The sequence below is a fragment of the Triticum dicoccoides genome, chromosome 5B (assembly GCF_002162155.2).
Source record: "Triticum dicoccoides isolate Atlit2015 ecotype Zavitan chromosome 5B, WEW_v2.0, whole genome shotgun sequence".
Classification (NCBI taxonomy): domain Eukaryota; kingdom Viridiplantae; phylum Streptophyta; class Magnoliopsida; order Poales; family Poaceae; genus Triticum; species Triticum dicoccoides.
In genome coordinates this window covers 683,371,837-683,381,176 of record NC_041389.1, presented here as the reverse complement: position 1 = coordinate 683,381,176, position 9,340 = coordinate 683,371,837, and positions in this window count along the sequence as shown.

Sequence of the window (9,340 nt, the reverse complement as noted above, 5' to 3'; positions counted from 1 at the left end):
AAAGCAAAAAGTGATTGAATTATGATTTGGATGGACGGCTGGGATGATCTAAGAGGAAGGGTTGATCTGTGGGCATGGGTGATGGACCAATAGCGAGGCAACTAATCCGTGGCATGGGCAACCCCAACGGAGAGGCAGCAAACATCTCGTGATCCCCGCAAAAATGCAATCAATAAAAATCAATCCCGCAGCCGCCGCTCCTCCCTCCCACGCCTCCTCGAGTCATTCTAAAACCACCTCGCCGCCGCCGCTGCCGCCGCCAACCACCTCGCCGCTGGCCATGGCCGCTCTCCCCTCCACCCCACCCTCTCCTCCTCCCCGACCGCAAGAAGAGAAGGCAAGGCGGGCGAAGAGGGAGGGAGATCCACCACCACCGAGCTCCGTCGTCCAGATCCGTCGGGCGGCGCCGTCGTTGTCCAGCTCCACTGCTCCCAGCGAGCGCCGAATCCACCTCGACGGCAGCCATTGAAGGCCAGGGGTCCGTCTCCATGGATTTGGCCACTCCCCTCCGTCACTCCCTGATGCGCGCAGGTGCACTACCTCGACGGCGGCCTCTTCCACCTCGACGGTGTGGACGATGTTACAATAAATCTGAGGCATACCGTTGATCATCAGAGGACAAAGCAATCACACGAGCACGGCACCGAGATTTGTTAACGAGGTTCACCGATACGGCTACATCCCCGGGGCCTGACTACGGGCGCTCCTCCCCGTGACACCATCACAATACCGCACACCGGCCACCCGGGCGCCGGCAAACGCCGCCGGCTCCCCCTTGTATGCCTGTGCTATTATGTTGGAATAGGTTACATCGTGTGTCTACCCCCGCTATATATGAGAGGCCTAGGATACAAGTGTCCTACTTGGACACGACTCCACATCCTATGTAAACACAATACAACTCATAGTCCAACTGTAACCTACCTTGTACACAATATTCGACACAACTCCAACAAACTCCACCTTGGCGAATATTCTCCACCACCTTGAATTCGTCCGTCAAACTTCCATGTACATTGGACTTGAGCTTATCCCACGAGTACCGCTGCTACTCCAAAGACTCCATATGACTCTACCTGCAACTTGTAGTCCCTTCTTTTCTTGACCGCGGTCAACACTCGAGCAAAATTAAGTTCCTAGTTACTCTAGTTTGTGCTCCCAACTTCCAGAGTATCCGTCCAACTCCATCACACACTGATCACTGACCTGCGTGAAAGTGAACAACTCACATACTGGGTGTCACACATAAGAGTTACCTGAACTCAACATCAACGCTCCTTTCTTGACCGCATGTCTAAAACTTGAAGAAGTTTCACCATTGCTTGTAATCATCCCGAGTCAAATTCGCGGTTGTCTCACCACATGTATGACCACCAGAGCCCTGACCCATCTCCATGTCCCGTGCGTATCGCACGCCTCGCCGCTATTACCGCGTCGAGCCTCCGCTGTCCGGTCGAGTCTCAAGGGTCTCGAAACCACACCACTCAACCCCCACTACAGAGTACAACCGATCATCACCGACCGATGACGAGTTTCAGGCTTCCATCAGACCACTGGGCTCCAGTCCGAACTACGTGTCCTCGCTTTTTTCCTGTTGCTGAATAGGCTTCGATTCTCTGGATCCTTACACCGTAGCCCAACACGACTCCATGGTAGATGATCGGTCCACCCTCGCGCCCCGTCAACTTCAAGCTCCGTGTGTACATCACCTTGAATCAACCCCGCGCCATAGTATTGTTCTTAGCGACACAAGCCTCGGGCTTGTGCCATGTGTTTCCATGCCCCAGAAGTCGGTCAACGTCAGCATCACGCTCCTACATCATCGTCGCCAATCCCACCATCGTCTTCTGTACCAACCAACTTGCGTCGATCCGTCAGACTGTCCAGTCCGACCCAGCCGAACTTGTCCGACTGCAACGACACGCTCAAGGCTCCCAAATCGTCTTCTGCGAATATCCATCCATCACATGATAATTCATCTTAGCTGACATGACTTCCCGCAACACCTTCAAGCATCCCCATTGTGCCAACAAATCTTTCACCCTTACCTGCCATAACCCAAGGTTTTCAGTTCCGTTGAACTTCTCCACCTCAAACCCGATGCCCGATGGCGTCATGATTCTTCGTATGACTAACTGTGTGAAAAAGTACCTAAGCTATCCCCGTGACGCCGAAGTATACAAGCACTTCCGTGCACAACTCCAGCCAACAAGACCTCCTGGTCTTCAAGCGATGGGCAACTCAATGAGCCGGCCCTTGGGGGCTACCAATTGCTCATGTCAACAATTCAAGGTACACAAGTCTTAAATCCATTATATTGAAGGGTCCACTGCTCAGTTGGTAAAGCACAAAGCTCTTAACCTGGTGGACGTGGGTTCAAGCCCCATGATGGGGGTTACATCATATGATGTTCTTTTCAAAGAAGTATATATAAAGTCCCAGCTCAATATTATCTTATTGAGCCGATCCTTGGGGGCTACACATCACTGCTCAAATCTACATGATTATATTTACAAAGTCCCTGCTCATTATTGCATAATGACCCGACCCTTAGGGGCTACACTGGTTGAAGTTTTTATGTGCATAAGGCAATTTCAAGTCCCAGGTCGCTGCAAGCATGACAACCCGGCACTTGGGGGCTACATATGTGGAATGCTCAATTTATGACTCATGACTGAGATGAACAAATTGGATGTTTTTAAGTTTGTGACATTTATATTGAAGCAAGTCTTAAGCTGTTGCTACGCTACCTTCTTGAGACTTGGGGGCTACAAGTGATAGGCATATAAGAGGTATATTTTCAAGCTTGAGGTTAACTACAATTATGACCCGGTGCCATCAATATTTATAAACCAGCAATTTTGGCAATCTTAAATCGGCAAGTCCTACATCCTTAAACCGGCTGAAGATCAGAGGAGGATTTCAAGGAACAATATTTTTGATAAAGTCATTGGAGCTGAGTCAAATGAATTATTCTTCATAATATTTTTCTGTGACAAACCAATGTTAGCAAATTGATTATGAAGCTGGCCTATTGACTCGGATTTTCTAGAAGGAAATGACAAGGAATTAAGGATGACCAGGATCAGTTTAACATGGATAAATCCAAATTAAACTGGGGGCTAATGTCGGGGATATACCCGCGGTATGACCCGGCCGGAGTTATAACCTGGCTGGGACTTGGTAAACCGGCAAACAGTCAAGACAGGTGGGTAAGACAGGTGGCTAAGACAGACGGTAAACCGGCAGGTGATAAATCGGCTGGTAGTTAAGATAGGTGGCTGAGACAGATGGTAAATTGGCGGACAGTCATAAACCGGCAGACGGTCATAACCCGGCAGACAGTCATAACCCGGCAGACAATCATAACCCGACAGACAGTCATAAACCGGCAGATGTTAAGTCAGCTGATAACCCGGCAGATGTTCAGTCAGATGATAACCCGGCAGACGTTAAGTCGCCAGGGGTTAATAAGTCCGAGACATTAAGAAGCCCATGAAGAGAAGTCAGGATAGTTTAAGTCTTAGTCCGAGATGGACTCTACGTGTGACCCGCCCCTTCAACTTATATAAGGAGGGGCACGGCACCCCAAGAGGGAGAGAGAATCTGAAGGGTTAGACATAATTGGGAGAGCCGGTTTACGGCGATTCCCTCGTGATGATAATGAGATATAGCCACAAACAGCATGTAGGGTTGTTACCGGATGATGTTTCCCGGGGGCCGAAGCTGTCTAAATCCTTGTTTTCTGTTGTGTCTCTCAATTCCGCCCAACCCCTCTCAAGCTACCACATAGATGTGTTGGCCTTACGACTAAGTCCTCACACTAGGACATCTGCCGTGACAATTCCACGACAAAAATGGTAAAGGAAAGAAGGGGAACTTCAAGAAGAACAACAAGAAAGTAGCTGCTCAAGGGAAGAAGCCCAAGTTTGGACCAAAGCCTGAGACTGAGTGCTTCTACTGCAAAGTGACTGGTCACTGGAATCTGAACTGCCCCAAGTATTTGGTGGATAAGAAGGATGGAAAAGTGAGCAAAGGTATATTTGATATACATCTTATTGATGTGTACCTTACTAATTCTCGTAGTAGCGTCTGGGTATTTGATACCGATTTGGTTGCTCATATTTGTAACTCGAAGCAGGGACTACAGATTAAACGAAGATTGGCTAAGGACGAGGTGACGATACGCGTGGGAAATGGTTCCAAAGTCGATGTGATCGTCGTCGGCACGCTACCTCTACATCTACCTTCGGGATTAGTTTTAGACCAGAATAATTGTTATTTGGTGCCTTGTTAAGCATGAACATTATATCTGGATCTTGTTTGATGCGAGACGGTTGTTCATTTATATCAGAGAATAATTGTTGTTCTATTTATATGAGTAATATCTTATATGGTCATGCACCCTTGTTGAGTGGTCTATTATAGTTGAATCTCGATCATGGTGATACACATGTTCATAATATTGAAGCCAAAAGATGCAAAGTTGATGATGATATTGCAACTTATTTGTGGCACTGCCGTTTGGGTCATATTGATGTAAAGTGCATGAAGAAACTCCATGTTGATGGGCTTTTGGAATCACTTGATTATGGATCACTTGGTGCTTGCGAACCATGCCTCATGGGCAAGATGACTAAAACTCCGTTCTCCAGAATAATGGAACGAGCTACTAACTTGTTAGAAATAATACATACTGATGTATGCGGACCAATGAGTATTGAGGCTCATGGCAGGTATCGTTATTTTCTGACCTTCACAGATGATTTGAGCAGATATGGGTATATCTACTTAATGAAACATAAGTCTGAAATGTTTGAAAAGTTCAAAGAATTTTAGAGTGAAGTGGAAAATTATCATAACAAGAAAATAAAGTTTCTGCGATCTGATCGTGGACGTGAATATTTGAGTTACGAGTTTGGTCATCATTTGAAACAATGTGGAATAGTTTCGCAACTCACGCCACCTGGAACACCATAGCGTAATGGTGTGTCCGAACATCGTAACCGTACTTTATTGGATATGGTGCGATCTATGATGTCTCTTACTGATTTACCGCTATTGTTTTGGGGTTATGTTTTAGAGACGGCTGCATTCACGTTAAATAGGGCACCATCAAAATCCGTTGAGACGACACCTTATGAACTGTGGTTTGGCAAGATACCCAAGTTGTTGTTTCTTAAAGTTTGGGGCTGCGATGCTTATGAAAAAGCTTCAACCTGATAAGCTCGAACCCAAATTGGAGAAGTGCGTCTTCGTAGGATACTCAAAGGAAACTATTGGGTACACCTTCTATCATAGATCTGAAGGCAAGATATCCGTTGCTAAGAATGGATCCTTTCTAGAGAACGAGTTTCTCTAGAAAGTAGTGAGAGGGAGGAAAGTAGAACTTGATCAGGTATTGTACCTACTCCCTAATTGGAAAGTAGTTCATCACAGAAATCAGTTCCAGTGATTCCTACACCAATTAGTGAGGAAGCTAATGATGATGATCATGAAACTTCAGATCAAGTTACTACCGAACCTCGTAGGTCATCCAGAATACGGTCCGCACCAGAGTGGTATGGTAATCCTATTCTGGAAGTCATGTTACTAGACCATGATGAACCTACGAACTATGCGGAACCGATGATGAGCCCAGATTCCACGAAATGTCTTGAGGCCATGAAATCTGAGATGGGATCCATGTATGAGAACAAAGTGTGGACTTTGGTGGATTTTCCCGATGATCAGCGAGACATAGAAAATAAATGGATCTTCAAGAAGAAGACTGACGCTGACGGTAATGTTACTGTCTACAAAGCTCGACTTGTTGCAAAAGGTTTTTGACAAGTTCAAGGAGTTGACTATGATGAGACCTTCTCACCCGTAGCGATGCTTAAGTCTATCCGAATCATGTTAGCAATTACCGCATTTTATGATTATGAAATATGGCAAATTGATGTCAAAACTGCATTCCTTAATGGATTTCTTAAAGAAGAGTTGTATATGATGCAACCAGAAGGTTTTGTCGATCCAAAGGGTGCTAACAAAGTGTGTAAGCTCCAACGATCCATTTATGGACTGTTGCAAGCCTCTCGAAGTTGGAATATACGCTTTGATAGTGTGATAAAAGAATATGGTTTTATACAGACTTTTGGAGAAGCCTGTATTTACAAGAAATTGAGTGGGAGCTCTGTAGAATTTCTAATATTATATGTGGATGACATATTGTTGATTGGAAATGATACCGAATTTCTGGATAGCATAAAAGGATACTTGAATAAGAATTTTTCAATGAAAGACCTCGGTGAAGCTGCTTACATATTGGGCATCAAGATCTATAGAGATATATCAAGATGCTTAATTGGACTTTCACAAAGCACATACCTTGATAAAGTTTTGAAGAAGTTCAAAATGGATCAGTCAAAGAAAGGGTTCTTGCCTGTGTTACAAGGTGTGAAGTTGAGTCAGACTCAATGCCCGATCACTACAGAAGATAGAGAGAAAAGGAAGGTCATTCCCTATGCTTCAGCCATAGGTTCTATCATGTATGCAATGTTGTGTACCAGACTTGATGTGTACCTTGGTATAAGTATAGCAAGGAGGTACCAAAGTAATCCAGGAGTGGAGCACTGGACAACGGTCAAGAACATCCTGAAATACCTGAAAAGGACTAAGGACATGTTTCTCATTTATGGAGGTGACAAAAAGCTTGTCATAAATGGTTATGTCGATGCAAGCTTTGACACTGATCCGGATGACTCTAAGTCGCAATCCGGACATGTATTCATATTGAATGCTAGAGCTGTCAGTTGGTGCAGTTCCTAGTAGAGTGTCGTGGCAGGATCTACGTGTGAAGCGGAGTACATAGCTGCTTCGTAAGCAGCAAATGAAGGAGTCTCGATGAAGGAGTTCATATCCGATCTAGGTGTTATACCTAGTGCATTGATACGTCTCCAACGTATCTATAATTTTTGATTGTTCCATGCTATTGTATTATCTGTTTTGGATGTTTAATGGGCTTTATTATACACTTTTATATTATTTTTGGGACTAACCTATTAACCAAAGGCCCAGTCCAAATTGATGTTTTTTTTGCCTATTTTAGTGTTTTGCAGAAAAGGAATATCAAACGGAGTCCAAACGGAATGAAACCTTCAGGAGAGTGATTTTTGGAACAAACGTGATCCAGAGGACTTGGAGTGCACGTCAAGAAAGAAGCAAGGAGGCCACGAGGCAGGGAGGCGCGTCTGCCCACCTGGGCACGCCCCACCCTCGTGGGCCCCTCGCAGCTCCACCGACCTACTTCTTCCTCCTATATATACCCATGTACTACGAAAACATCCAAGGGTACCATAGATCGGGAGTTCCGCCGCCGCAAGCCTCTGTAGCCACCAAAAGCCAATCGGGACCCTATTTCGGCACCCTGCCAGAGGGGGGATCCCTCACCGGTGGCCATCTTCATCATCCCGACGCTCTCCATGACAAGGAGGGAGTAGTTCACCCTTGGGGCTAAGGGTATGTACCAGTAGCTATGTGTTTGATCTCTCTCTCTCTCTCTCGTGTTCTTGATTTGGCATGATCTTGATGTGTTGCGAGCTTTTCTATTATAGTTGGATCTTATGATGTTTCTCCCCCTCTACTCTCTTGTAATGGATTGAGTTTTCCCTTTGAAGTTAGCTTATCGGATTGAGTCTTATAAGGATTTGCGAACACTTGATGTATTACTTGCATGTGCTTATCTATGGTGACAATGGGATATTCAAGTGATCTACTTGATTTACGTTTTGGTGATCAACTTGTTGGTTCAGTGACCTTGTGAACTTATGCATAGGGGTTGGCACACATTTTCGTCTTGACTCTCCGGTAGAAATTTTGGGGCATTCTTTGAAGTACTTTGTGTTGGTTGAATAGATGAATCTGAGATTGTGTGATGCATATCGTATAATCATGCCCACAGATACTTGAAGTGACATTGGAGTATCTAGGTGACATTAGGGTTTTGGTTGATTTTTTTCTTAAGGTGTTATTCTAGTACAAACTCTATGATAGATTGAACAGAAAGAATAGCTTCGTGTTATTTTACTATGGACTCTTGAATAGATCGATCAGAAAGGATAACTTTGAGGTGGTTTCATACCCTACAATAATCTGTTCGTTTGTTCTCCGCTATTAGTGACTTTGGAGTGACTCTTTGTTGCATGTTGATGGATAGTTATATGATCCAGTTATGTTATTATTGTTGAGAGAACTTGCACTAGTGAAAGTATGAACCTTAGGCCTTGTTTCCTAGCATTGCAATACCATTTGTGCTCACTTTTATCATTAGTTACCTTGCTGTTTTTATAATTTCAGATTACAAAAACCTATATCTACCATCCATATTGCACTTGTATCACCATCTCTTCGCCGAACTAGTGCACCTATACAATTTACCATTGTATTGGGTGTGTTGGGGACACAAGAGACTCTTTGTTATTTGGTTGCAGGGTTGTTTAAGAGAGACCATCTTCATCACATGCCTCCCACAGATTGATAAACCTTAGGTCATCCACTTGAGGGAAATTTGCTACTGTCCTACAAACCTCTACACTTGTAGGCCCAATAACGTCTACAAGAACAAGGTTGTGTAGTAGACATCAAGCTCTTTTCTGGTGCCGTTGCCGGGGAGGTGAGTGCTTGAAGGTATATCTTTAGATCTTGCAATCGAATCTTTTTGTATCTTGTTTTATCACTAGTTTATTCGATAAAAGAAAACTACAAAAAAATGGAATTAAGGTTGCCACATATGCTTCATCTTTTTAATGTCTTTCCTGAAAATGATGGGAAGGAAAATTGTGCTTAAGTGCTAGAAAAAGAATTACATAGAATGCTTGGCATAAAATATGTGAATGATGAGCATGATTGCAATGTTGTTAGTATGAATTCTTTGAATACCCATGATGCTAATGATATGCAAAGCCACAAGCTTGGGGATGCTATGTTAGATGAAGATGATATGTTTAGTCCCCCAAGTTTTGATGAGCAAATTTATTATGATGAAAGCATGCCTCCTATTTATGATGATTATTGTGATGACACTTATGCTATAAAGAATAAAGATAACCATGAAACTCGTCATCATGATTTTAATTTTCAATTGAATTATGCTTCACATGATAGTTATTTTGTTGAGTTTGCTCCCACTACTATTCATGAGAAGAAATTTGCTTATGTGGAGAGTAATAAATTCTATGCTTGAGATCGTGAAAAGAAGGCTTTATGTGAGGGTTATATTGTTGAATTCATTCATGATGCTACTGAAAATTATTATGAGGGAGTAACATATGCTTGTAGGAATTGCAATAATATCAAGTTT